At 41.1% G+C, this 27,685-nt stretch overlaps 1 protein-coding gene across 1 annotated transcript in view; it reads left to right on the top strand.

Moving 5' to 3' along the window:
• The first annotated feature begins 171 nt into the window (after positions 1-171).
• The window catches only part of si:dkey-157g16.6 (uncharacterized protein LOC561837 homolog), a 50,486-nt gene continuing 22,972 nt past the window's right edge, over positions 172-27,685 (top strand). The window contains exons 1-2 of the mRNA XM_031284327.2: positions 172-249; positions 1,245-1,364. The gene's annotated coding sequence lies outside the window, so the exon portion shown is untranslated. The remainder of the gene's footprint in view (positions 250-1,244; positions 1,365-27,685) is intronic.

The following is a 27,685-nucleotide window of genomic DNA, read 5'->3' as shown; positions in this document are numbered from 1 at the left end:
ATATTGTGTCCGTAGCCTATCTAAATGTAAAACAATGTAACTTATAATGCTAGCGTAACAGCTATCCAGCTAGCACTATTAATTTCGCTAACTTGCTATAACTAAGGTTAGCGTGATACTGTAGCTAGCTAATGTTAGCTAAGTTTTTTTTGTTTTGTTTTGCAGTACAAGTCCCTATTTTGGTCCTGGCAGGTGCCCATTAATCAGCTGATGTTACCCAAGTAACGTAGATGCTACTGGACTTGATGGGTATGCAGGTTTTTAATTTTGTTTTGTGTCATATAACTCTACCCAGCCCACATGGGCCAAAAATAGAAAAGCAACTTCAGCATTGTGGTATCTTTAGTTGTTGATTGCTGTGATGTTGTATGGAAGAGGAATTCGCTGACACTGATCTTGATTATAAAAAGGTTTATTACATCAAAGATTTCAGCATCAATTTACAAACTCCTGCAGAGAGCTTGGAGAGACGACAGACCCGATCGACAAATATTGTCGCTCTCTCGTTCTGCTGATAAAACGTGGTATTTATCTGTGCATTTATGTAACATAAAGTCTAGGTGTGAGTATATGATTGGAGTTGGGAACTGACCATTTAAGGCCTTATACATAGTATAGCTCCTACAAAATATCTTCTGTCTTAGGGGGCCCCTTCTAATGTTAACAGTTTCCAAATGTTTCAGCAACAGTAGGGTAAGGTTCATAAGAATTCCCTTATATGGCAAACCTTAAGTCAAAGTTGTAAATCTTCAGATACTACAGCATCTTTCACAATCAAATCTTCAGACCATCATTGTCTACTATACAACAATCATAAATCATTGACAAAAACATACTGTATTGTACTGAGAAATCAGGATAACAACTAATGATTTGCCTTCTTTTCCAGGCTTTTGAGACAAAGTTAATTTTTTTGGGGCATTTTAGGCCTTTATTTCCACAGGACAGATGAAGACATGAAAGGGGAGAGAGAAGGGGAGTGACATGCAGCAAAGGGGCAGGTCGGAGTCAAACCCTTGGCCGCTGCATCGAGGAGTGAACCTCTATAAATGTGCTCCTGCTCTACCAACTGAGCTAACCCGGCCACTTGAGACAAAGTTAGCAAACTTAAATATGTTGAACTCCTGTGCCATTTTTTTTTACTCATCTTTACACCAGAATATGTCTGTTGCTGTTGTATACCTGGTAGGGAAGTTTAGGATGGTGTTATTTACTTGATATTTTGATGGTTACAAAATATTTAGGCAAAGAACTGGATTTCCCCGCAGACCTGCAGCCTGTTCAACAGTAGAGGAGAAGAGTACAGAACTGGAATGACATCCCCTATCCAGCCTCCAAAGCTTCACTCAACCCAGCTGAACAATGTAAGTACACACTTATCGCAGCCTAGCCCAATTTGTTTATGTTTCTATGCTTTATTTCTTACCGTTCACAAGTTTCCTTTCAAATCAAAAGACAAAATCAGGCACCAAATATCAGTTATACTCTAAATAACAAGCTCTAGTTATGAGTTCATCATGCATAATTATATTTTTATACCTCACACAGTTGAGAGAGTTTGACTTTTAATTCTAGTATCATCACGTCATGGTTTGTTAGACTGCCTATTTGGTTAAAATTGTTAAAATATACTGTATAGTCTAATGAGAAGTTATAGAGTTGAAATGACCTGATTGGCCTCTTACACAAGTGATTTGTGGTTTCTTTAATGGGTAACATTTGACTCTTCAATAATGTTGTGCTAGTTGTGATCTTTGCAAACTACATGCACCCCTCTGGCTTGTTTGACCTCTCTGTTCAAAATTCACTAAAACTTTGCAAGTAGCCATGATTAAAAAATGAATCAATCTCAGATGTTTGTGTCACTTCAAAGATACTATAACATTATTTTTTCTTTAATGTTCACAGTTAAAAATAGGTTATCCTGTGAGGGCAGTTACAGCTACACCTGACTATTCACCTTAAAGAGTGACATTTTCACAATAACTTAAACCATCAATTTGGTCTTAACAAGTGGTAAACAGTTGTTCAGATCCTGTCAAGTCACTCATAGTCATTTCTGTTGAACAACACCAGAATATGGTACAAATAGGTTGCCAGCCACAAATACTTTTCTAGCTGAAGATAGTAACCTCTTTATTTTATTAATGGAAATAACTTTATAGATATCTTAGTCTTGCTTTTAAGGTTCCTCAGTCTGTATGTTGCGTAATTCTATGCCATGGCCACTAGGTGTCAGACTTGACCACAGTACTGCAGCGAGGTCTCCCGAGCTCCCATGTTGAGAAGCCTCTCACGGTGTGGAGTTTCTTAACCTTTTCTAGACCAAGACCTTATTTAATTCTCAAATTCTTGCAACCCCAGTAATTTTAACAACTTGCCCAGTGTTTGTCAATTATGTCATTTGTATATTATTTTTATCAACCATTTGAAGGGCGCTACAGATGAATTATACAAAAATGCTGATACTCTTCAACATTTATATTACTTTTATAACAAAGAAAACAGACACATATCCATTGAAGACATTTCCAGCAATCTTGTCTACTTTTCAAGCAACGCAATGTGGGTCCTAAACCTAAAGCATGTGGAACTCAGCTCTAATATCTGCAGCTTAAAGGTTCAAAGACCTGATTAGTACGGATGTTGATTTGGACTTTTAGATGCCTGACACAATGAGATAGAAGCGCTGATGGAAAAGGCAAATATTTGATCAGTTTGCTTTGTTAAAGAAGCTCTGGTAGCATGTTGCGATGGTGCAGTTATATACAGTAGGCCTACTATTTGTAAAGCACTAGTGCAGTGCCCATTCAAAACATTCCCGTTCAGAACAGCTGTAGATTTATTATGATGTTTAAAAAAATATTGAATTAGGTTTCTAACTCATTATATCCCAAAATAACCTACAAAAGGCCCACGAAGCACTTAAAAAAATATGTTACTCAACTGTATACTACCTACTTCTACTTCTGGGAAAACATTGTACTACTACATTTACCTGACATAGAAATGTTACTGTTACGTTGCAGATTCAGATTTTACTCACAACATATTACAATTAAAATATGATGCATTATTATTAATTAAACTATCCTGCATTATATCAGAATTGAAAGCTCCACCTTTAATTTAAGCACATTGTGCTGAATGCCTCTCGTTCACTTTTCACTTCAGCAGCCAACCAGCAGCAGGACTTTTACTGTGTGCTATTAATACTTGTAGGCTACTATTAATAGCTAGGCCTGATAGTTTTACTTCAGAAAACAAATACGCCTCTGAAAAATTCACCCAAGTCCCACTTAGTGAAGGTATTCATTTCCAAATAGTCGCTTAAATGCTTATAACCCAAGCGTTTAGAAAAGTAACGTTAGAGCATGGGTTTAATTAGAGGAGTTATTTTGTTGCAGCACGGGAGATGGCGAGAGGCTTCCAAAACAAAAACCCACAAAATGATAATAAATTAAGATGAAGTTTTGTAAAGAGGTTGATGAGGGAAAGCTGCTGAAATCAGGAAGACACTGTGTTGTATCAAAGTGCAGTTTGTGAAGAGAATGTCGCTCTCACCGGACTGCTTTTCTTTTCTGTCCATTTCACGTTAATGAGAAACACGGTGTGTGGGGTGGGGGGTGAATACCTGGAAAAATTAAAATACTTTAACACGTGCTTTTTGCCTGATTATGTGTTTGCCGAATTACAGTAGATGCTTGAACAGATAAAAGATGGTGAGTCTAATTTTATCGGTACATTTGGTCGGTAATTGGAGCTACGTTGTTATTTCCCTTGTTTTTATTTCCTTGTTTGAACAGAGTTCTGCTGATATAGACACCAGCTCAGAGCAGGACTGTGCACATGGCGAGCGGTTCATTACCTACTTTAATCTTCTTTTAAACCTTTTTATTGACTCCATCAGTTTACTTTTTATTTTTTGACTTCCCACTCCCACACAGCAAAGTTAAAACCGCAAAAGACAGCCAGGTGAAGACATGAGTGAAGGTGAAGACTGACATGAGAGTCAGTCCGCATGGCCCTGGAGCTACACCAACTCTGTGTTCTTGTGCTTTATTCACATTGAACGTGTTGCGTGTCCAAGTTCGACACAACGCACGCTACTGGGACCCCAGCAATACACCCGCCAAGTGTGAAGTAGATCGGATGAAAGGTCTTGAGATATGCGAAGGACAAACAGACAGGCAGACAGACAGAGATTCCTTGCTTTATAGTTAGATGTGCTGGATCCCTGGAGAAATATACACATATAAACACCAACCTCACAACTCATACTCCCTATTCTCATCCGGCATTACCCCTGGAGAGGAGGGGTGTACATGTTTGAGTCTATATTCCATATATATTATCACTAAGAGAAGATAGGGAGTTCAGTACAGGGATCATATAACTGAGGGTCATGCTGACAGGGGCTGCACTGCTGTTCTCTCTGCTGCTGCATGATAACCTGGTACTGATTGGTACATTAATATTGCATTGATCCGTGCCTTTTCTTTCACAAAGGGGCACTCCTTTACATCGCATCACATAAAAGTTAGGTAAGGGGGGGATCACAAACATAACCCCAATAATTAAGATGTTACCTTTTGTTATTATTCTAAGCTACATCTGAATAAAAAGACAAAGAATGTACCTAGCATCAGGGTGGATGTTACATAAACTGTAAGATTATTACATTAAAGATAAACTCTCACACAGTGCTCTTATATGGGTCATGCCTCACTAGGTGTTTCAGGGCAATGTCTGTGAATCACAGTGGACGCTACACATTAGATAATTTATCTGCAACAACAAACACCTTCTCTGGCGAGGCATAACAGGTCTTTGAGATGCCACAGGAGACAAAACAATAAGGCTATCACCTATAAACATCATGACTGAGGGCAGTGGTTTAGCCTGAGATTTTTCTTTCCATTTATTTGGGCTGTTAATGATAGGCTATCAGATTCCTATCTCCCTTTCCTGCTCTCTCCCCTCTTCTGCTCCCTCTTGTAGCCTGGAGGACTGTTTTGTCGAGCATCTGGAGGCAGGCTGTTGAATAGGCTCCATTCTTGCAGGGCCCAGTGCTCCAGCGGGCGCACTCGGGGCATGGACGCTTGACCATGGTTGACAGAGGAGGCAGAGCGGGGGTGGGGAGGAAGGAGAGACGAAAGGAAGCCTGCAAGAACACAGAAGCTTACATTAGTTGTGAATTTTTTCTCAGTGCATTATTTGATTCCATGCACTGCACAACTCACAACATTTTGTTGCCTCCTATTCTATTCTTTTCCTTTACTCCATCTCTTGTCCTCTCTAATCCCCATGCAAATGAAAAAGAAAGACAGGCCTGGTGGTCTTGTGCTCTCTTAGACCAGAACAGGAGGGGTTTGATTTCCTTCTTCCTTATAACTTAAATACTGAACAATGCTTTGCTGCATGGAGTCAGTCCTTTTGTCCACAGGGGGACTAGGTGGAGGGGGTGGTGTAGCTTGGGTGAATATGGTTGTAGAGCAGCTGAGGAAGTCTATTTACAGCAGTTTTGAAGGGTACTTGTGGACAACTGTGGTTTCAAACCTCAACCAACAAGTTATTGCCTCATAGTCTTTTATAGCCTTATGTCATTTCCTTGGCGAGAAGAAAGAGCAAGGGATGGAATTTCAGAACAGTTTGAATGTCCATCTATACATGTTTTCAGTGAATTTCAAAAGATGATTAATTTATTGATTTAGTCTCTATGATTTGAGGATTTGAAAACACCTGCCTGTCATGACAAGAGCGGGGAGAGATTTATTTAGAAATAGTTCATTCTGTGTCATTCATTCCCAGCACTCCAAAAATATGGTAGTCATCTGTCTGTTTGAGGCAGTCAATCATAAGTAAAATCCACATGTAATGTCTGTAAAATCTGACTGGTATAACTTGTCCGAATTTGCTTTGAAGACATGCACACTTCCTTCCCTATTGATTGTGTGGCTGTGAATCTGGGACTTATTGTGTCTGCCCTTGATGTTTGCTAGTTCAGATGTTGGATCAATGTGTTTGTGTCTATGTAGGGAGGCACTGGCTCAGGCCGGAGCTGAGCTGTAGAAGGTAATGGGATTGTAAGTGTCTGGCAGAGAGAAGGAGTGGTAATGAAATGAGGGGCCAGGGCTGTCAGAGCGAGACATTTTAACTGACAGCCACCCGCATCTGAGGATACATACTGTACCATCTAGCATGCTGTTATTCTATATTATATAATAATGGATATATTTTTTCACACGCATGGGAATGTGTGCATATGATTACATGAGTTTATACCCATGCAGGCACAGTGCTTTCACAGACTCAGTGCTCCTGCGGACAGTCAGACAGGATCACAGGAGTTAGTGTTTGCTAACTGTCATTAGCTCTGTGGGTTTGTAGCTCTGCCGCTGTGATAGATTGAAACCTCAGCATGATGACATACTAACTGCAACATGTTACAGCAGGGAAGGCGTGACCAGCTCCTGCATTTCCTACTCTGCTGATAGTTCTTATCTCAGAATGCAGAAAAATAGGGTAATGCTGTCCCTGCAGCTGTCAAAACAGTAATTCTATGTCTGTCTATTTAGTTGATGCATGTTCCTGGGAGATAGAGTTTAGCTAAGCTGTAAGAAAGAGGTTATGGATTGTCATAGTACAATTTGTACTGGACTCTTGTGGGAGGCGGTGACCATTTGGGCTATCTAAACTGAACCAACCAATTTCATCTTGTTATATCATATTCCTGCTAGAGATGCACCGATTACAATTTTCTAGGCCGAATTTGACCTGCTGATACCGATTTTAGCCGATTCCGATTTCATTTTTTCTAACCACTTTACAGCACACACAAATATTTATTTTCTATCCTTTCTTTTTACATTTTGCATAGAACATAGAACATTTTTTGAACAGGTAACGATCGCTATAAAATAGAACTATATAAATTGCTCCTGGTGTGGGAAATTCACACACATCTAAAGTGCAATGTTATGGAAGAACCATTTCCTTCTTTTCACATCCAATATCCAACAAAAAAAATGTGATATATTTAGCAAACTAAACTTCTGTATGAAAACAGGGAAAACAGGTAATGGCAATAAAATAATATAATAAATAACAAATAAAAATAAAATAAATATAGCCTTGCAGTATAAAGATATTTCTCAAAACACACACACAGGCCTGTTTGAATGTCAACAGTAACGTTACCTGAAAACAGTGTGTAGTTCCTTTTTTTGTCATTGTGCATAAATATGAACAAATACCGTTGCTGTCAACGGGCTTATCTGCTATTAACGTTAGCTACCGACGGTTACAATCCAGCAAATAGATTTTACCCTAGTGTGCCGTTACCTGAAACAGATGATTTAACGTCACCGCTCATTTTACACACAGTTTAGCAACAAAACTAAACGCTGGGGGCGTGAGTGCGGTTTTCATATTCCAGTTGTTCAGCCTGCAGAGGGGAGAGAGCGGCTGACCGTTCGCCTGAGATCAGTAGAGCAGCATCTCTAATTCCTGCCAAATCCTTGCAAATACTCCCCTGGTCATTCTGTAAATTGCCCATGCAGGGCATAAGGCACAGTGCGCAGCGGGCTAAATGTTTACATGCATTCATTTGACTTTACCCAGGGGTCTGCTGGCCTAATCCAGGGTCATCCTGTGGACGGGTAGGCAAGGCCATATGTCATGCTTTTCTTCTCCACTGGTTTGAAGGTCAGACCCACCAGGTTATGGAGGCTAGTTAGTTAGAATAAATACTCTTTGTGGGTAGGTCCTTTCGTTTCGTTTTGGCTCTGGGCTTTCAGCTAAGACAGTCAGACATGGCTCTTAACATGAGTGGGTTGAGAAACCTATAGGACACTAATGTTTCTTCTCCGTTCTCTGACATTAACCTGACAGTCATGACAAAATAATAGGCCAGTATATCGTGCAGTGTTTCAGTCATGCAATTATCTGGAGCCAAATGTGACAGTGAAGAACAGAGATAAAGAAATGGTAAATAGTTGAGCTTGAAAAAGAAAAGAAAAAGAGCCCCAGGGATAAAAAGTTAGTCTACTGAACAAGAGGAAAGACAAACAAACAGATCTGTTTTCAGCAGTGAGGGCAGAGGTGATAAGTCAGAAATGTCAAAAATGAGTTATTATCATTTTCATGACATTCAAGGCATCCTTTGTTATGTGACAAAACATCTTATCTCAAATGTGTGTCGTTTTGGAGAAAAATGGTAGTCGTTTGTACAGTAACTGCAAAAAGCCCTAGTGAAACAAAGCAAGAATACAGTAACTGCAAAATAGGGGTAAAATATCAAATTAAATATGAGGATTGATATGTACAAAGAATAAGCTAATATAAAGTAACAAAAACAGCCACATGTCCAATAATCTACCTACAACTACATAGCTGGATGACAGGATAACTTGATAACAGCTTAGCAATGTGAGACTTTAAGCAGCCGTTTCAGCACCAGAACAGCTTCCGGGTGGAAAATATTGACCTAAAATGGTCACATTAGTATTGGTTTTGGTATATCCATGTTCAGGAAAACAAATGGTTCCAATTATTTCAAATACAGTGTATCTAACACACCCAGAGCCCAAGTTGTGGCAAAATAGTTTTTGAAGAATCTGTAGTTACTGCCTTTTTCCTTGGTATGGTGCCACGTTTTTGGTAAGTAATACAAAGCAAGAATACAGTAACTGCAAAATAAGGGTAAAATATCAAATTAAATATGAGGATTGATATGTACAAAGAATAAGCTAATATAAAGTAACAAAAACTGCCACATGTCCAATAATCTACCTACAACTACTTAGCTGGATGACAGGATAACTTTAAAGTCATTTTTCTCAGTTCTGCACTCTGCGTAGTTACTGCCTTTTTGCTTTGTAGGGCAGTATAGTGGTGCAATTAAATTGGCCCTGGGGTTTAAAGGGGCTGTACTTGAAATACTAAAAAAAACAGCGGGGTGGGATTGCCGGGCTCTCACAGACCGTTCCCCCAATATTAGAAATACTTCCTTTTTTTCACAGCCGCATGCGTGGCCGGACTGGCTTTCAAAACAAAGAATTGTAGAGATTGGATTACAACACACACAGAGGGAGTGTGATTTCATTCTCTGCTCAGGACACCATTACTCCTCTATATCTTTACATAGCAAGTATTTGTTTGCTGCTATATTAATGTTCTGAATGTTGAGTACAGCCCCTTTATAGTGCTATGTATGAATTAATTAATAGTTTTATTTTCATTTCACTTACATGGTCCATGTTCCATCTCTCATGGAATTATTTAGACATAACACAACAACAAAGCTCAAAACACAAATACATTCTGATATGTATACCGCCATCATTTTAACAGCACAATATATTACATTAATTGCAGCGTCTCCTGTTCAAAATGCCCTTAAAATTACTTTAAACTAGAAGGTCACTCTGAGAGTGCAGACCTCCACCAATGCATGCCCTATTTCACAATGTTAATGCAGTGTGAATTTTCCCAGTTGGGAACTTGTTTTTCAAATAATTGAGGTGTGTTATGCTAGTAGCATCTAATTAGGCACTATCTAGCCTCGAGCAGAGATGAGGATTACAGAGGTCTGGTAACCTCACTTATTTCTACCTCAACACCCCCAGATTTCTTTAATTTTCAAACTTGTAGCCTTCAGCTCCAACCGACATTGGTGTGTGACAGCAATTTATCGGACTTCACACAGTTGTCTCTGGAGCCACAAAAGGCTTTATGCAACTTTTTTCACATAAGCAGCAGAACTCCCCAAGACCTGTAAACAGACTTTGATGTGCAAAATCGGTTCCTCTTTTAGCATCTGTGTCAGAAATGTGGACTATTCTGCTAATATGTGGAAGTTGCATGTGATGTGTATTGTTCATTATGACCTGGAAGTAACTCCCACTTGTGGCAAGTTGGTGGTTTTGTGCTGATGCAGTGTTTAGTTGGGGGTCAGTGCAGCAAGGCTTCAGACATTACTGCAGAGAGTTACCGGGTGTTGCAGCAGCAGCAGCAGCTATTCTCAGCACTGTTATATTTTACCAAATGATTTATCAGCCAGCCATTGATCCACCTGGTAAACATTCATTGCTTTCAAACAGATATTCCACTTGATTTAGAGATCTCTCTCTTTCTCTGACACTCTCTCATGCTTATGCATTGGAATGCGAGTGTGTGTGTCGTGTGTGTTTTTGAAATGAATGTTAACAGGCGGGCGGGGGTGGGGTAACTGATTGGAGTCTGAGTGAGCGAGTGTTGGTAGAATGTGGTTACAGACAGTGTGGTAGTAAGGCATAGAAATGAAGCATTGTCTGATATTTCTCTCAACCATTAACCAGACACGGCCATTGTTGCGCTCACTTTCCACTGGCACACTGTTGCTGTGACTGACAGCCCAACAAGCCGCCTCTGTAGGTCTGCCACATGGTGGGCCGCTGAATGGGGAATGCAAAACGTCACTGCTTTGTAAAAACAGCTTACCTCAACTCTTTATGTTGCGAAAAAGCTTTCACCTGCGCTTCACTTAACACTTTAGTAATTGCTTTTGTTTCACAACCCTGAGGCTAAAATAAAATGTGAGCAGTGTTTTTTTTTAAACAATTCAGATGATTACAAATGCAATTGATCTATTTTTTTTTATTGATTTCTAAGTTGGTGAATGTCAGAATTCATGTCCTGGTCTTAGTGACTTATGTAGTACAAGTGAATTTCTTTTTTGTGCATACATACAGCTGCTCTGTATCTAGTAATGACTATATGTTTATATACTCACACAACTTTGGTAAGTGCAGTACCATTTATAACAGCTGCTGGGAACAGCAGTGTCTAGTAAGAATAACTTCTGGCACCACACTGAGAGCCTATCCTAAGAAGTGTAGCCCCTTCCCCACCTTGAGAGTCACCGTATACACCTACTGCGCACGGCCAGGATGGCGGCGGGGGACGAGGAGCGAGAGACGAGGCGTGTTGAGCGACTCTCACAGGCGGAGGCCATTTCATGGAATTCCAGAGCTGGAGCAGGAGGCAGAGAGGAGGCTGCTGGGGAAACAATGGCCAGGGACATCTGTCATGCGTGGCTGCACTCCCCTTAGCTTACAATGGGTCCGGGTGACCAGCCAGTTGTGGCTTTCTTTTCTCTCCCCTTCTTTCCGGGGACACTTCTGGCCCTTACAATGGGCCTTTTGTCCCCTTCCTGCTTTTTGCCAACGTTTAACCCTTCGAGTCTGCTCCTTTTTCTGCCTCTTCTTTCTGTCTCCACTAGAAAACAAAACATAGTTGAAACCGCGACTATTCATTCACCTCCCTCTGCTTCTGTTTTTCATTATGAGTTTTGGCTCTGTCTCTAGCTGTGCGCTGCGCTCTTTGCATGAATGTGTTGAGACCCTCTTTATGTGCTGTGTGTGTGTTTTCAGAGAAATGAGAGACATAGGATGGAAACGATTCCTGCACTCCTCATCCTGTTCTGCATAAAATAAAAGCCTCACAGTCTGGTGCTCTCTTGACACTCCAACAGATCTGATTTCGCCACATGTGAGTCCATTTGCTTCAGCACAGCATGGCAGTAGCCTCTGGCACTTGAGATACAATCCCGCCTCAATATGCTCCTTAACCTCAATGGTGTCCTCTTCCCACCGGCACCATTGTGTTTCAGCCAGGTAGCCACGTTTCCAGGAAGCCAGGCCACTAAGAGGTTGTCATCACACACTTACTGCTCGTTGATGCGACACAAATCATTTCCCCTATGTGATACCTGGCAGTGTGGTGAGCAGTCTGTGCACAGGAATGACATGAGTTTACTGTAGGTACTGTTAGTTTCTACTCAGTGCCATTGCTTAACAAACCCATAATTATGTTATTGCTCTGCACTGGCTAAGATGTAATTATACTTGGATCCTCAGAGCTGTCTCTTTCTTAGTGTTTTCAACACTCATCAGCCTGATGTAAATTGCAAATTGATTTTTCCCCAGCCTCTCATTCTTAAGGACTTAAGGGGTTCAAGCTGGTCTACAATTGATTGGTCAGATTGCAATTTATTATTGCTGTCAGCAACAAGACTTTTCAAGGGGAAACTTGGCAGTTCACTGGGTAAACTGAACTCATCACCTCTGCTGTGCCAACTTGACAAAGCAGGAACCAGCTGTGTATGAAGACTAATATCTCAGCTATGATATTCAAAAGTTCCCCTGTAGCATAATTTGGGTTGACTAAACATGTGTGTTGCCCTGCTTTGGGTATGACCAGCCTTAAAAAGTTTCCAAGTTAGGTGTGTATGATTAGGGAGTAGAGATTCCACAGCATCCATCGCAGATCTAATTTACAGCTCCAGGCGTTTGTGATTCCACTCCCATGCTTCACCCTACTCCATAATGGACTGACTGGCAAGTTGGACTGCTGTGTCCTGTCCTGGCAGCTAATTGCTGCCAGCTGCCGGGGGTCGGGGAACAAAGGGCTGTTTGAAAAGGTGATCTGTTGATTGGAGGAGCTGTCCACCCTCCCTTTTTAATGGGATGTGCATCACATGAGATGTGGCATCTGTGTACAGTGCTGCCTCATTCTTGCGCATATGTCCCTGAGGCCCAGTGCACTGTAACACCAGCCCATCTGTGTTGTGTAAGTTGAGAGCCAAATGAAGCCAAAGCGTGAACAACAGGACAGAGTGTGTCTGAATAAGGTGAAGGTGGGGCCGGTCATTTCACGTAGTTGGAGAGAGTTGGTAAAGTGTGTGATTTAAGTTTTATTAGTGTTGTGATTCCTGCCTTGACATTTTTGCATTTGTGTTTTGTCATTTTTATCACATAGCTAGATTATGTTAATATTCACAACACCCGATGAAAGCAGCTAAATCCATTTTTATCTTATCTGGGTTCTCAATCTTTTCACTAGTGCACATACATTTTAACTAGCTCTAAGTGAAGGTGGAGGGGTCGTAGGAAGCAAATGTTTAATGTAAGTGGATGAGTCAGAGCATGTTGATATGGAAGCACGTCTTGTTGGAGATAACATTCTTGTCTTTTCCCTGTTAGCATAAATATTTAAGTAAACCTGTCAGTGGGGCCCCCTCCATCCCGGTGCTCTCTCGGAGGAAGGAGAAAACAAGCGAAAAAGAGGGGGGGAAAGGCACGGAGAGAGCGAAAGAAAAGCGCCCCCCCCTGACTGATGGCTGTCTGTCAGCAGAGCTGTACTCTGTGGCTATAACTAGGACCTCTCACATGCAGACAGGTCCTCTGTGTGTGTCTAACACCTCTCCGAGCTGCCTGTCTGATCGAACGGCCCTCCAGGCGTCCTGTTATGACAGCTTTCTCTCTGCCTTGAGAGACCTCATCTGGGGCGTGTTCTGACAGGGTGGCTGCTTGGAATAGCTCTGATGAGAGGCAAGCGCAGACCTTTATCATTCTGCTGCTGCTCCCTGTCACTCTTGCTTTCTGTCTTTGTTTCTGTGTGGGCTACTTGTCTGCTGTTGTTTTGTCTTTGTGCAAGTGTGATAGCATCAAAATTGCTGTGATATCGCTATAACAAAAAACCTATTTCACACAGTAACAATACAACGATAAAAGTATAGATATAGATTTTCATTGCAGTTATAATGCAGTAATTAAAATATAAATCATGCACAACTGAGCACAACAATCAAGGCAAATCATGGTAGATGAACTGCAGTTAAATTGAGTGATTTACTTTGATATTTAAAGTGTAGGATTAGGATTATTTGCCAAAAGGAAATGAAAAAAGAAATCACCTTGACATGCATTTTATTGCATTACTGCAATGCTGAAGTAGTGGAATGTAATGCTTATATGTTTTTACACACACACACACACACACACACACACACACACACACACACACACACACACACACACACACACACACACACACACACACCTATGGTATGCAACGTGATATAAATCACAGAAACAGGTATCAGTGAAGAATTTATGCATTCTCACTGTCTACACTGTTGAGGTATTGGACAGTTAATAGGCTTGTACAAAAATATGATATGATTGTTTAATACCATACATATTATATTGTTATCCTGCTTTCTACTCTAACCATTAGCCCGAGATTGTTAGCGTGACATCTGATAAGTGCACTTAATTTAGTGTGTACAGTTCTGCATGTTAAAATCTTTTTTGACTCAATTACTTTCAGCTTTTGGACCTCAGTCTCTGTGTGGTAAGTTGCAGCTTTGAAAATGGTTAGTGAATCAGAGTAAGAATGATTAAGTGTGGCTGTTGTATAAGAATTGTTGTTGAGGGTGCCCAGATAGCTCAGTTGGTAGAGCGGGAGCTCATATATAGAGGTTTACTCCTCGACGCAGTGGGCCCTGGTTCGACTCTGACCTGCGACCCTTTGCTGCATGTCATTCCCCCCCTCTCTCCCCTTTCATGTCTTCAGCTGTCCTGTCAAAATATAAAGGCTGAAAATGCCCAAAAAATAATCTTAAAAAAAAAAAGAATTGTTGTAGAACAAGATGTTGTTTTCCATTAGATTTGATTATCAGCCATTTGTTGTTTATATATATATATATGTTTATATGGTGTCACTTGATAGAAAATTTCTACAGAAAATGGAATAATCAAGACAAGTCATACCTCTGCAGGACTAGTTCTGATTGACATTGTAAGGGTGAGATAAGGAGATCAAAGCAGTAAAAATGTCCTTGGCAGAGCTCTGGCCTGGCCATAGTTAACAGATCATCCAGCACCATCTGTGACAACCCCAGAAGCAATTATCCCCTATCACATCCTCGCGAATCGTCTATATTAAAACCTGCTCAGAACACCTGAGATTAAACCGCACTCACACCTCTCCTGCCATAATCTAGCCTGTCAGCCAGCCCTCGTTCTTCTCTTCCATGGCTGAGCCAATAGTGTGGGGGCTGGTTCATGGTCAGCCTGCACCTTGTTCTACCTAATCAGCCATTCTGCTGCTGCTACTGGCCTGGTCTACAATCATAGCTATGGCTGTTAAAATGTCCCATAGCTGAAAATGGCTATAAGCCATGCTATTACAGGCAGAGGTAGAGAGGGGAAAGAGGGGGGTGGGGGGGCTGTAAAAGTAGCATCATGGACTTGTCCCTGAAACGGCACCTGAAGGTCAGTGGCCAGCCACGGTAATCCAGCTGTGCTCTAACCCTCTCCCAGGAACACCGGCAGCTGTCTTTGCTTAGTGCAAATGCACCACTTCATCAACCCAATTCTACTGCTCTTTTTGAGCGAGTTTAAATCTTTCTTAAATCTGTTTAAATATTTTCTATTTGTCTTAGCGGTTGGACTTTAATTGTCTTTGACCGTAATGCCAGTTATGATGTTGTGTACCGTTGTACAGTAAAACTGTAATGGGTAATAACTTGACTATGAGGTCAAGGACCATACTGCAAATTCTTATAGTGAGAGAGATTTTCATTGCTTTTCTGCCTTTCTTTAAGATGAAAAAATCAGTGTGCATGGCCACTCTCTGTGTGCTATGCCTTTAGCCTAGAAAATGAACAGACCTTCAAAGTGCAGAGGGCCACATAGACGGCATGCATGATGTCTTGTGGTGATGTCAAAGGTAAAGGTAGTGAAATGGCCCTGACAAAGAGCAGAGCTGCCATGGCTTTATGAGAATTGGAGGTGAGTAGGCAGATACAATTGAGTTCAGGCACATGCACATGGCTTGATTGTTTAAAATCTTTTTCACTCGCTGCTGGACAGTGCTCAGAGCTGCTCTCTTTTTGGGCGCTGTCCTTGTGTTCCTAGCTTCAGTCTGTGAAAGGTACATCCAGAGTCTGCTGAACAATCTACACTTGGATGGAAAGAAAGTCAACACACTCCTTCCACAAACAGAAAGTGCTGTTGCACATTGTTTCACTGTGACAAGCAGGCCCACACAACAGTAATAAAGCTTTGACTTGAATGACTTGAATATGGAGGATATGACTCAAAAGCTCCATGACTCTCAGTGCATGGTCTCCTCTTTGTGGGGGCCATTAAGCTATCAAAGATGTGGCCTGTGAAGAAATGAAACATTGTCCAGAGCTGGAGAATGCCTCTGAGCTGGGGGAGGATTGGGAGGGTCAGTGGTGGTAGTGATGTGTGTGTATGGGGGGGATTAGAGGAGGTTTGGAGGTGGAGGAGAGGGGAGAGGATGATGATGGACAGACACGGGGGAGCCCCCCCAGTATCAAAGCAGCAGGAATGTACGGCGGGCTGGTAGGACCTGGAACGCTCCTCTAACCCTCTGATCTGATGTGATGTGTGAAGTGGAGGGGTGAATCAGAGCTTAGCACTGCACACAGCACCCGAGATACAGATACAGACCAGGGCCACAGACATACAGCTGGTTACCAGACTTAAACCAGCATTAAACAAGAAGAAGAAGTGGAGAAAAAAGTGGTCACTTTCATGGAGAGCAGTCTGTGACTTGCTGTGTGGATGTTTTGATATATATGACCATTTGTTATTCTTTGATGGATGCTCTCTTTTTGTGTTTTTGCAAAAAAGCACAACATGCCTCAGAACGTCAATAAATCTTTTAACCTTGTGATACCTCTTGCAAAATCCAAATCCCATATCTATTTAGCCAAAAAAACACCCGTTGGTCAATAATATTTTCTATTTAACCTGGTGTGATGATCTATGGGCACTACCTTCTGGGTCTCACTGGTGTTTGGTGGTTAATATGTATGGAGGAATCAAAGCTCTGCTGCTTAATTGACCGGGGCAGCTCTCCATCGCTGCACAGGGTCACGGGCCATCTGGAGACTCTGTGCCTCCACACCATTTTATTTCCTACTAATAGACAAAGCCCAACTCTTTTCTCCAAGTGTTCAATCACAAGGGGAGAGATACACATGGAGTCTCTTTGACCTGACTCATCCCTGTGAGCAAATGAACAGAGACAGGCTGAGCTGTCTGTCTGTCTGGTTAGCCATTACAGAGATGTCTAGAGCTTTTACAGTATCTGCCAATTATGGCTCTACATCCACATCTGCTTAAGGCCATTTGCTTTTACTTAATGTCCCAACTATTCCCTGATGCTTTCTTCTTTACTCTAAATACAAATCTCTATCCATCTCTTTTTCTCTCTCCCCTTTCGTCTCCAGGCTGAGTGGCTCCTTGCACTCTCTCTCCACCTGCCCACTGAACATGCAGCAGAGTCATTAGCCACCGGAAATTTCGGCTTTGTTTGGCTTTTTTTTTTTTTTTTTAAACTTCGCCTGGAACAAAGGGAAAAACATTCAATAGTTATTGATTTGGAGACGTACAACTTTTACTGGAGATCCCATTTAATCACAAAAGCTGATTTATTGTAGGCCCTCTGACAATCCCATTAAATTGCTGTCTAGCTAATCAAGTCCATTCTTTCTCCTCGAGGACTAATCTTTTATAGGGCCAGCAGAACAAATCCCAGCAGTAACAGGATTGGTGGGCAAATGGAAGGTTCAGGGCCGCCTCACCTTACCGTAAATGAAAGAAATCACACAAAAATGATGAAAAATATTCACCCTGAGTTTGGTATTGTTTATCTACTCTGATGAAAATGATTTGGTTTTACTGGTAAGACAAACAGAAGATTAGTGATTCTCTTCAAGTGATTCTGTTTAGATAAAGACATTATTTTTTGGGGGGGAAAAAGTTTACTTCACATCTTAAAAAACATTTTTATTTCATGTGATAGTTTGTAGATTATCCAGCTCAGAGGCAAATGTAAAATACTACTAAATAAAATGATAAACTTGACAGCTTGACAAGTTTGTGTAAACATTGTTGATCTTTGGCATCTTCATTGTAGACTTTAGGATAATCCCACTGTGTTCATTGCATTTTTCTTTACAATCAGACTGAGCTCACTAGTGTGTTTTTGTCCTTTTTTTCCTGGATTAACTGCATTTTGGAAAATTCATGCTATGTATTTATCTGCAGGTGTTCTGTTAACATACCTTTTATTTATGTATATCTCATGTGCATCTTCTCCATAGATTTAAATGAGGTGATCCCAGACACAGCAGGCCCCAAAGCCTCTCATAATGAAATTGCTCTAGTAAACCTTTATGTTTCCCCCCTCTGCATGTTGTGTGTGTACATCCCTACTTTATGAGTCACTCGCTCATTGGGCTCCAGCCCATCCACTAAATGAAGTGGAAACCCAAAAGAAATGATGATAGAAACCTGGAGACACATGACTGAATTTTATGACATGCTGATAAAATTTCACTAGCTCTGGTCTCATTGGATAACTCCAGGAAAGATATAACTGAAGCATGTTATTGCTTTATTTTCTTTCATTCTTTCATTTTGAGACATTCAACCCCTCTTTTCTTGTTTTTACATCTATCTTACATTAATACTTATTCATACATAAATTCAGCATTTCTTTAATTAAAGTAGTTTTCTCTTTGTGTGGCACACCAGATTGTTGTTATCATTTTGTCTCTGAAGGAAAATGTCAGTTGTTACATTTCCATTACAGCGGAATTACGTGTATGTTATTTCAAATTGTATGTGATAGAGAGCTGTAATTACTTGCTGTTGCAGTACCTTTAGGAATGCAATACTGTCAATAGAGTGCAATTCTGTGTCATTTACTGTCATCTGCAGTGAAACACTAACTGGGCTGCTGACTATCCATCTGCTTTGTGTTTTCAGTTGCTGCTGTCCCTTTAATATGATGAATTTCTGTGTAGCTTCATTGTTGTCTGTAAAAGTAAGAAAACAGAGACATTCTCATAGATCCCAAGGTTAGAGGGACAATGTGGCTCTTTTGTGCAAATAATGCTATAGCCACACTTGTATTTGAACCCATGGATATAGCTTCTGTTACTAGGTAGAGCATATTGTCACGGACGATCCTTGGCCTTAATAATAAGATATCTAGTGTAGATTGAGGCCTGGCACACCCATGACACACACAGGACAGAGTGCTGCCTCTGCAAGCTGCTCCATAAGTCCAGCTCAGCACCTCTGGACCTCAGTGTAGCGACCATTGATTTGATCTCCTCTCTTATTCCTCCATTGACATAGATACACTGTGTCAGAGCTCCTTAACAGAATACATCTTAGTCAGTCTAAACAGGTTTATTGTCAGCAGACATTTTAAGGTTTTTCCTTTGGTGTTTATGGAGATTTTCAGTTCCTAATTCAATAGCAGCACTGCTTAGCTTTAGATGGCGATTGCATTTCTCCTCTCATTTGCATACTAAGAGTGGGTTCCCACTGGAAAGATCAAGGCAATCTATGTATGGCCAATGCTGGGCTGCTGCCAGGAAGACTGTCGATTTCATTAAAGGTGGGGCCAGATGTTTGTCATTACCTTTATTGATAACCACAGGGTCAATACTGTGATTTATTCTGCTGGGATAGGACTAAGCTTTAGTCACAAGTTTCACCAGGGCCTGATCAATAGTACACAATGGACAAGTACAACATGACCACACATGAACTGAGAGCATCAGCAAAGCTGTAAATCTATCACGAAGTGTTGTGGTCAGGTGCTCAAACTGACTGCAGAGGAACTATAAAAACTGTTGGGTGTGTTTCATTTCTACTGCAAAGTCCACAGCCCTTGACTAATAGCCCAGTTGCATTTCATTGTAAAATATTAATACACAGTGTGCAAGGACGACAGTTAACAAGTGTTGTGTGTGTTCCCTCATTTGTTCTGACATATGGGTCCTCCCTGTGTTTCAAATCATCACTGAAAGTAAACACTCTTGGATTACATTCAGAATTTTCACCATGACATCACTCTGTCACGAGACAGATCTATTGCACAACTTGTGACTTGATTGCGGAGGAGCTGTGTGAGAGGCTCATATGTCTGTTCCAGGCTGCCAATTTAAGACTGATATAGAGCCAAAGCAACTTGACTGATAGCATTAATTTAGGTAAATATTGTTTTACTTAACAGAGAACAGTTTGAAATTAAGTTTGAATGATTGTAATGTAATTGTTAATTTGTGTTTTGTAAGATGAACCTTAGAGCTTAGTATTTTTTAATTTTCCAGTTGTTAATTACCTGAAGTAACATGTTAAGCCCCTGAAATCTACCATAAAACATAACAGGGTCAGTGTGTTGACAAAATTCTGATAAAGGCAAGTGTGCTGATAAAGTCCCTCTTCTGTGGCCTGTACTGTAAAGTATAGGGGTTCAGTCAGTGAAGCTATTGTGTCCAGAGCTGGACATTCTTCTAGTGACTGTGGTCTATAAGAGGAGGGCACTGACAGCACCTTCTGAATAGACGCTGAGTCGCTGGACTGGACCAAAATGTAATTACCTCTCGCTCACAATGTCACACTGCAGACCTGAGCCTGACAGCAGGCTCAAAATGGAACGCGCTGGGATTGAATTAACCTCTAGCTGGGAACGGTGTTGTTGTGTGTGTTGGTGTGTGGTGTGAACCACACCTACGCCTTTTCAGTGCCTGCAATTTACAGAATTCTTTTGAAGCCACACTGTCATACTATTATACAGCACAGAATCACTTTTCTAAGATTGCTTGGACAAGCAACATTGTTTTGTGGCATTTTGTGACTTTTGGCCAAACCAGCCAACCACAGGAATCAGTTCAGACCACTGACTAGTGTAACACGCTCTCTCACACTGACATGCTTTCTGGTTGTAAAATCTGGTAGCAGTAACACCCACGAATATTCTTCCTCCCACAGCTTCATAGCCATTGCTATGATAAGCCAATAGCTTAAATAGCTCCAGAGCTATTAGAGTTGGTCTATTCCTGTGAGTGACAGTAATTTGCTGCTCTGAGTATAAACCTTTGTCATAGTCTTTAACATCAAACAGATTATGTACAGTCACTTATTGAGATTGATTAATATTTTCATGATGTGATTTATTTGCTGGGGAGTGTACAGTGTGCGCTGGCTGAAAGGGCTAATGTAATGTAATGGAGACTTAAATGAGCCATTAATCTGGCAGACCCAAGGGTAAAGGGACAGCACAGCAGTGATCATGGGAGGATGATGTAACCAAGATGTGGGGAGCTGCATATGATCACAACGTATTTGTGATTTCATAAAAGAATAATTGTTCCTAAAAAAGAATAACTGACATTTAAGCTATATTAAAAGGGTGGATGTCTTTTATGAGACTAAATATTCCCTCAAAGTTTTACATCTATCAAAAGTCTAATAACACAGATTCATCACTACTGGACAGAGATTTCTCTCTCAAAATGTTTCATCAAAAGCAGTTTATAACGCAAGGGCAGGGGCAAACTGAGGCTTTATAAGAAGATCCCAGGTGCTTCAAAATCGGAAATTGAAAATGGAGATAACACTGTGGAGGTGGTGATACACAATTATCTATGGGAGGCGTTAGGTATTATAAATGATCCTGCGAGACAAGAGGGGGAGGTGGGAGCCAGAGAGCTGTCGGGGGCTTCCTGGCTGTATAATTGAAAATCATTCAGACAGCTGTCCAGTTTAACCTTGGAGGACCATGGTCTTAGTCACTAATTGATGGGTTGGCATGCACCGGAAAAGTGAGATGTATGTAGGTAGACTTCAAACCTGTGTGTGTCTTTATGGACATAATGTGTTGCAAGAAAGCTTTACAAAACACCCAAAGTGCCAACTTCATTTGACTCCAGAGCAAAGTAACAGTTGGTTGAGGACGGGTGATTTGATGGTTGCCTAGCAAGAATAACAAGGGACAAGGACTGCAAATTAGCCTCCGGCTAGAAGTCCCACATACATTGCATCAGTTGCACTTTAGATGTAACAATGCCTATATGTATTGTCCCAGACAAATAAACTAATAAAATAAAATAAAACTAAAATATGCAACTGGTCTGATCTGGGCGTCTTTAAAGGGATATTTCACCATTGGAAAGATGAATATATCTTTAAATTGGGTCACTTATGTAGTAGAAATGTGTTTTTTTTTTTTTTTGAAAGTGGTGGCTTCTAGGCCAGAGAAAAGCCAGAAAATGTGCTTTTGGCTCATGTGGATGAAAGACACCAAATCCCAGAATGCACTTGCTTCGCTGCTTTAGAGTCCACTCCCAAGCCACGCCTACCGTTTACAGACAGACAGACAGTGAGACAGTCAACTCAACTCAAGTGTGTTTTATTGTCATTTCAACCATATACACAAAACGTTTCACCGTGGCTCAAGTGGTGTTACACATTTAAAATATATAAAAACGACATTATATAAAAACGACATACGAAAAACAGGCTACATTTAGCGCACACACATTTTAGGCTCCGTAAAGTTCAGCTAACGCATACTAGCAGTAACGCTTGGTGGGCTGTAAACACCGAGTATAAACACAGCCGTAAATTTGCGTGGAATGCAGAATGGTCGGCATTTAACAGTCACAAACTCCACCAGCAGTTAGCAGTTAGTTGGATACAAGCACCAGTCTGTGTTAACACAGCCCACCTCCACTAGTCTTACCCGGCGACAGAGCAGCAGGCCTGGTAGCTGGATAGTCCGGTACACTGTTGTTCAGCCATGTTTCCACAACAACAAAAACACAGCAGTCTCTGAACTCGCGTTGGGAGTTTCGTTGAAGTTGGATGTAGTCCAGTTTGTTGTCTAATGAGCAGACACTTGCAAGCAGGATTGATGGAACAGGTGGCCCGGCTAGCGTTAGCTTTCCACCTAGCTAGGTCATAATCCAGCACTCTTTCCGCGTTTCACCGCTGAAGATGTCCCCTTACCGGCTAGCGGCATAGAGCAGGCTGAGGTGCCGGTCTCTGTAGCAGGTGAAGCTCGCGTAATGTGTCAAGTATTCCGTCTGTAATAAAGTGTCCTGCACATTCTCCGATCTGTACCAGTGTATCCCGGTGGTACACATGTGCGGTAGTTTGAATGCACATAATTGTTGTAAATGTTTTCTGCTGAAAAGACGGAGACTGTTTAGCGAAGCTTCAAGATGGCTGACACTCGTTTTGCTTCGGCAAGCTTCGGGTGAAGACGACAGTCCAACACCCTACAGGCGGTTTGAAAACATGCGGAAGTAGCTCCTACTACTGGCTGTAGTCCATTGCCTCAGGGCAAAAAATCTTCCGATGACGCAAAAATCACTGTTTGCCGTCATCGGTCATTCGAAAATACTACCGTGTTTCTACTGATACAAAGCTTAATGCTAAATCGGTGAAGTATCCCTTTAACAAGAAAGGCAGTGCAGTGCGCCTCGCGTTTTGCTATCTGCAAGCGCGCGCTGTCTGATTGCAGCCTAAGAGGTGTGCTACATAAAAGTGCTTCAAATCTATTTTTTGTATCATTGCCATTGGCGCTGAATCATTGTATTGTGATGTTTGTAAAATCGATGCGTGATCTGATTTCTGAACATCTCTATGTTTGTCTTGAACAAAAGTTGTTTTCAGCTCTGCAAACTACCCACCGCCATGATACTGTCTGATGTAACATTTCAATCAGGGGAGACTTACGTATATGAAAGAGATGCTTAAAGAGTAATACAATTCATTTATTGGCACTAGAAAAGCTGAAGAAAAATGAGGAGTCTTTGGCAATTACATCCCATCATGACGTCATATTTTAGGCAGGAAGGGATGCCATGAACCATAAAGGAATATCTTTCTAATGGAGTCTAGACAGTAGTGGTGGTGAAGGGGTGAAGAGGGCTGAAGATCTGGATGGGTGATGTGTGGAGCAGGATTTCTGATGAGCTCCCTGGAAGACCAACTTGGAAGACTGGTTGTGATGAAGATCGCAGGTGAATGGGCTAGAGGAGGTTTGCATCAATCCGACACAGAAATGATAGCTGACATCAGGGGAGAAAGGAACAGTTTTAAACTTTGGCAGCCACAACATAATTGGCTCACAGAGGAAGTGTCAGAATCTGATTGATTTAACTGAAAGAGTGATGCACTCAGTCAGCTGAGTGAGTTGGAAGCAGGGAAAAACAGAAAGATAGAGAGAGGGAAACTAAAATAGAGTAAGTAAATAATTAGAGTAAGCATGAAGATAGTCTTCTTGATTGAACTTGTGCTAAACTTTATAATACTACCTTTCAAAAGTATCTTGTGTTTAGGACTGATACAAGCCATAGAGTCTAGTGAGTGATCTCCAAGAAGTAATAGATCTTTCTGGCCAGTCGGAGCAGAATCTTGTCTCCTTCCTTCATGCGGAGGGCCGGAGCAGTGTGGTCGACTCTACCCTCATGGAACCAGATGCATTATTGATGGATGGCTGATTGGGAACTCAATTACACAGAGATTACTGGGCTGGCAGACACTGGGACACCGCTACCCTGTCAGAACAATTGAATTAGAGCACAGGAGAGGAGGGAAAGTGTCCTTCAGAGATGTCTCTCCTCTTTCTGCAGACCTCCTGGGGATGCCAAATGGCCACAGCCTAGTTCATTCTCTGACAGATGACCTTCCCAACAACTGTAGCTGTAGCTGGGTAGTCAGCTGATTGTATAGTGCTGCACATAACACTGGGGAGAAGCTTATTACAGGCTAACTAGTGTATGGACAGTGTGGTGTGGTTGTACATTTTATGTTTGTGGTGGATTTAGCTTTTGTGCATGTGCGTGTGTGCACATGTACGTGTTTGTGTATTCCTCGGTATAATTTGATCTATCAAATGACAGCTGCTCTTCCTTTTAATAGTAAAGAAGATTCAATGATGAGAAAGGCTGGGAATGTGAATGTATGTGCATAAATATTGGCATTTCCCCAAATCTCATTCATATAACATGGCTCACCTGAATGAGAATCCTGCCTTGCAGGGTCGTATGCTATTACAAGTTTAATGTGAAATCTGGATCGAAGAAGATGAGAGAAGGGGGCCTCGGCATCTGAAATGGAAGCATTCATCTTCCTTTTCTGTTGGTCAGCAGATGTGCTGAAAGGAAAGGAAAAAGCAAGGCGAGAATAGCTGATCTCGAAGAAGAGAAATCATTTTATACCAGACCACACAATGAAGCCTATTTCACCCTTTGGTCTGGTACAACTGGCTATCCCAGCTTTCTGTTTATTGCATTCATCAGTGAAGATATGGAAGACTGATCTTATGTGCCAGTGGCTTCACATTTCTGCCTCACAGAGCTTTTTCTTAGAGGAAAACTCTATTTATTTTAGACAGTCATTTACAGATGCACTTTTCTTCCTGTACCATTTGTGAAGAAAGCACATGTGTGAGGTTTTCCATTCCTTGAGTGTCTTCTTGTTGTTGCTACGTCAGTGTGTCAGTGAAGGGAGCGTCTCTTGAAAGAGACTATTGTTCGGGTTTGCGTTGTCAATGGAGACGGGGCCATAGCTAGGATTAGGTGGACAACAGGCAGCTTTCACCAGGCTTCTGCTTTGTCCAGGTCTTCTCCAAGAGGCTGGACACTTTAGAAAAGACACCCCGGTGAGCCCTGCCCCGCTCTGTTGCCCCTGTTTCCCTGAACACTGGGCACGAGTTAGACCCTGTAGAAAAGGTTTAATAAGGAGTGGAGAATAGTCATTAGCTCCCTTCCAACCTCTGTTGATGGAGGAGAAAATAGAGGAACCTATAGACCAACAAGAGCTATTGGAGTCTGTGACAATCACATAAGGGGAAACTAATTCCTTTTCCAGAGGTTGAGCCTGAGTCCACCAATTTTGAGCTGAAAATGTACGACAGAACCACTCAGCATCAGTCATTACAAAATGTAAGAAGCCAGTGTTTTGAAAATTGGAGTGGTTACACATTACCTGATTCATCCTATCTGATTCAACAGACAGTTCACTTATCTAGAGCTGTGTGTGTGTGTGGGAGCTTCTTCATATTGTGCCTTTTCTCATGTCTCTATCAGGCTCTTTGTGGTCTGGGTCTCTAGCACCGCTCTTTATTACACACAAACATGCATTCATATGCAGTATGCACATGCGCACACACACAAGGAATCACTCATCCAAATTATGTCTTATTTAAAACAAATATTTCTTATTTCCTCACAGTGAAGTCATGTTACTGGATGCACTCAGTCACACTCTTCCATTTGCATTCAGATGGCAAACATTGATTTTCCTCATGCCTGCCCTGCATGTATGAATTGTCTTTTTAAAATTAAATCAACTTTCAATACATTTTCTAGAAGTATTTTCTGCCACAAACACATCTATCAATAGCTGCTGGTTTGGGAGGAGCCATAATTAAAGTCAGATTTTATTCACACATACCTGTACCGCTCTAGTGGTCAGATCGAGGTAATTTGATCAATATCCTGTCCTTTCTCAGTTAATTGTTAGATGTTCTTACTTGAGATAATTGACACATAACTGCGCTAACATTTTAAGCAATCAATTTTTGCTGCTAGGTGCTTGTCATTAAAGCCAGTCTGTTTTGATTTTTTTCAGTTTTCAGTAACAGCTTGCCTTTGTACCTTCTGTGCCTTTTGCACTTCTGTGACTGTTAATAAACTCCAAGGGTAATGTTTCTTTCAACCAGCTCAGTAGGCTGAAAGTACACAGTGTGCTCTGTAAGTCATTGTTCATCCTTATGCCAGAAGAGGGAATCCATTGAAAGATATTTGAAATAATGACTACATTCATGCAATTTGCAGTTGACCTATTCACAGTGAATAAATGCATGCCATTATTTAAGGAAATCCTCTTCATTAAGTAAGCATATTTGCAAATGAATGTCAGTGACTTGTAGCATCAGGTTACAACTTGCCTTAGTAAGCAAGGTTCTGTTTTGCATCAGTTATCATTTTTAATCAGCCTGCCCTCATTTGTAGGGCATGAAGAGGAGTGTGCCTATAGTATACAGTGGCTTGCATAAGTTTACAAACCCATGCTAAAGTTGACTAAAAAGAGGAATAAAAAAATCATCTTTTGGAAATTGATCTTAATTCCTTAATTAAAAAAAAGGAAGAATCCAGCCTTTAAGGACACCAATTTTCTTTGTAAATGAATAATATATCGTAAATAAATAAATGTTCTTTCCTAAAATACAGGGGGCATAAGTATACACACCCCTATGTTAAATTCCCATAGAGGCAGGCAGATTTTTATTTTTAAAGGCCAGTTATTTCATGGATCCAGGATACTATGCATCCTGATAAAGTTCCCTTGGCCTTTGGAATTAAAATAGCCCCACATCATCACATACCCTTCACCATACCTAGAGATTGGCATGGTTTTATTTCAGTTAGCCTAATAGCTGGTTTGATTTGCATTGAGAGATGATTTTATGGAAAGTACCCCATTCCAATCTCTAGGTATGGTGAAGGGTATGTGATGATGTGAGGCTATTTTAATTCCAAAGGCCAAGGGAACTTTATCAGGATGCATAGTATCCTGGATCCATGAAATAACTGGCCTTTAAAAATAAAAATCTGCCTGCCTCTATGGGAATTTAACATAGGGGTGCACTTACTTATGCCTCCTGTATTTTAAATTGGTGAAAATTGGTGTCCTTAAAGGTTGGATTTTTCCTCATTTTTTTAATTTAGGCATTAAGATCAATTTCCAAAAGATGTTTTTTTATTCCTCTTTTTAGTCAACTTTAGCATGGGTGTGTAAACGTATGCAAGCCACTGTATGTCATTAGATATATCAGTAATTTGTTATTTGATTAAAAGCATGCCTCTGTAGATTCAAGGGGAAAATGGCAGTTATGCATCACACGAGTGTGACACACACAAAGTTCAGTGGCCACAGCTGGATTAAGGGAACTCTGAGGTTAGACCACCTTTGTCATATTGATAGTAACTAGTCTTGGGTCCTGCAGC

The sequence above is a fragment of the Sander lucioperca genome, chromosome 12, assembly GCF_008315115.2.
Source record: "Sander lucioperca isolate FBNREF2018 chromosome 12, SLUC_FBN_1.2, whole genome shotgun sequence".
Classification (NCBI taxonomy): domain Eukaryota; kingdom Metazoa; phylum Chordata; class Actinopteri; order Perciformes; family Percidae; genus Sander; species Sander lucioperca.
This window is presented reverse-complemented; position numbering and strand designations above follow the sequence as displayed.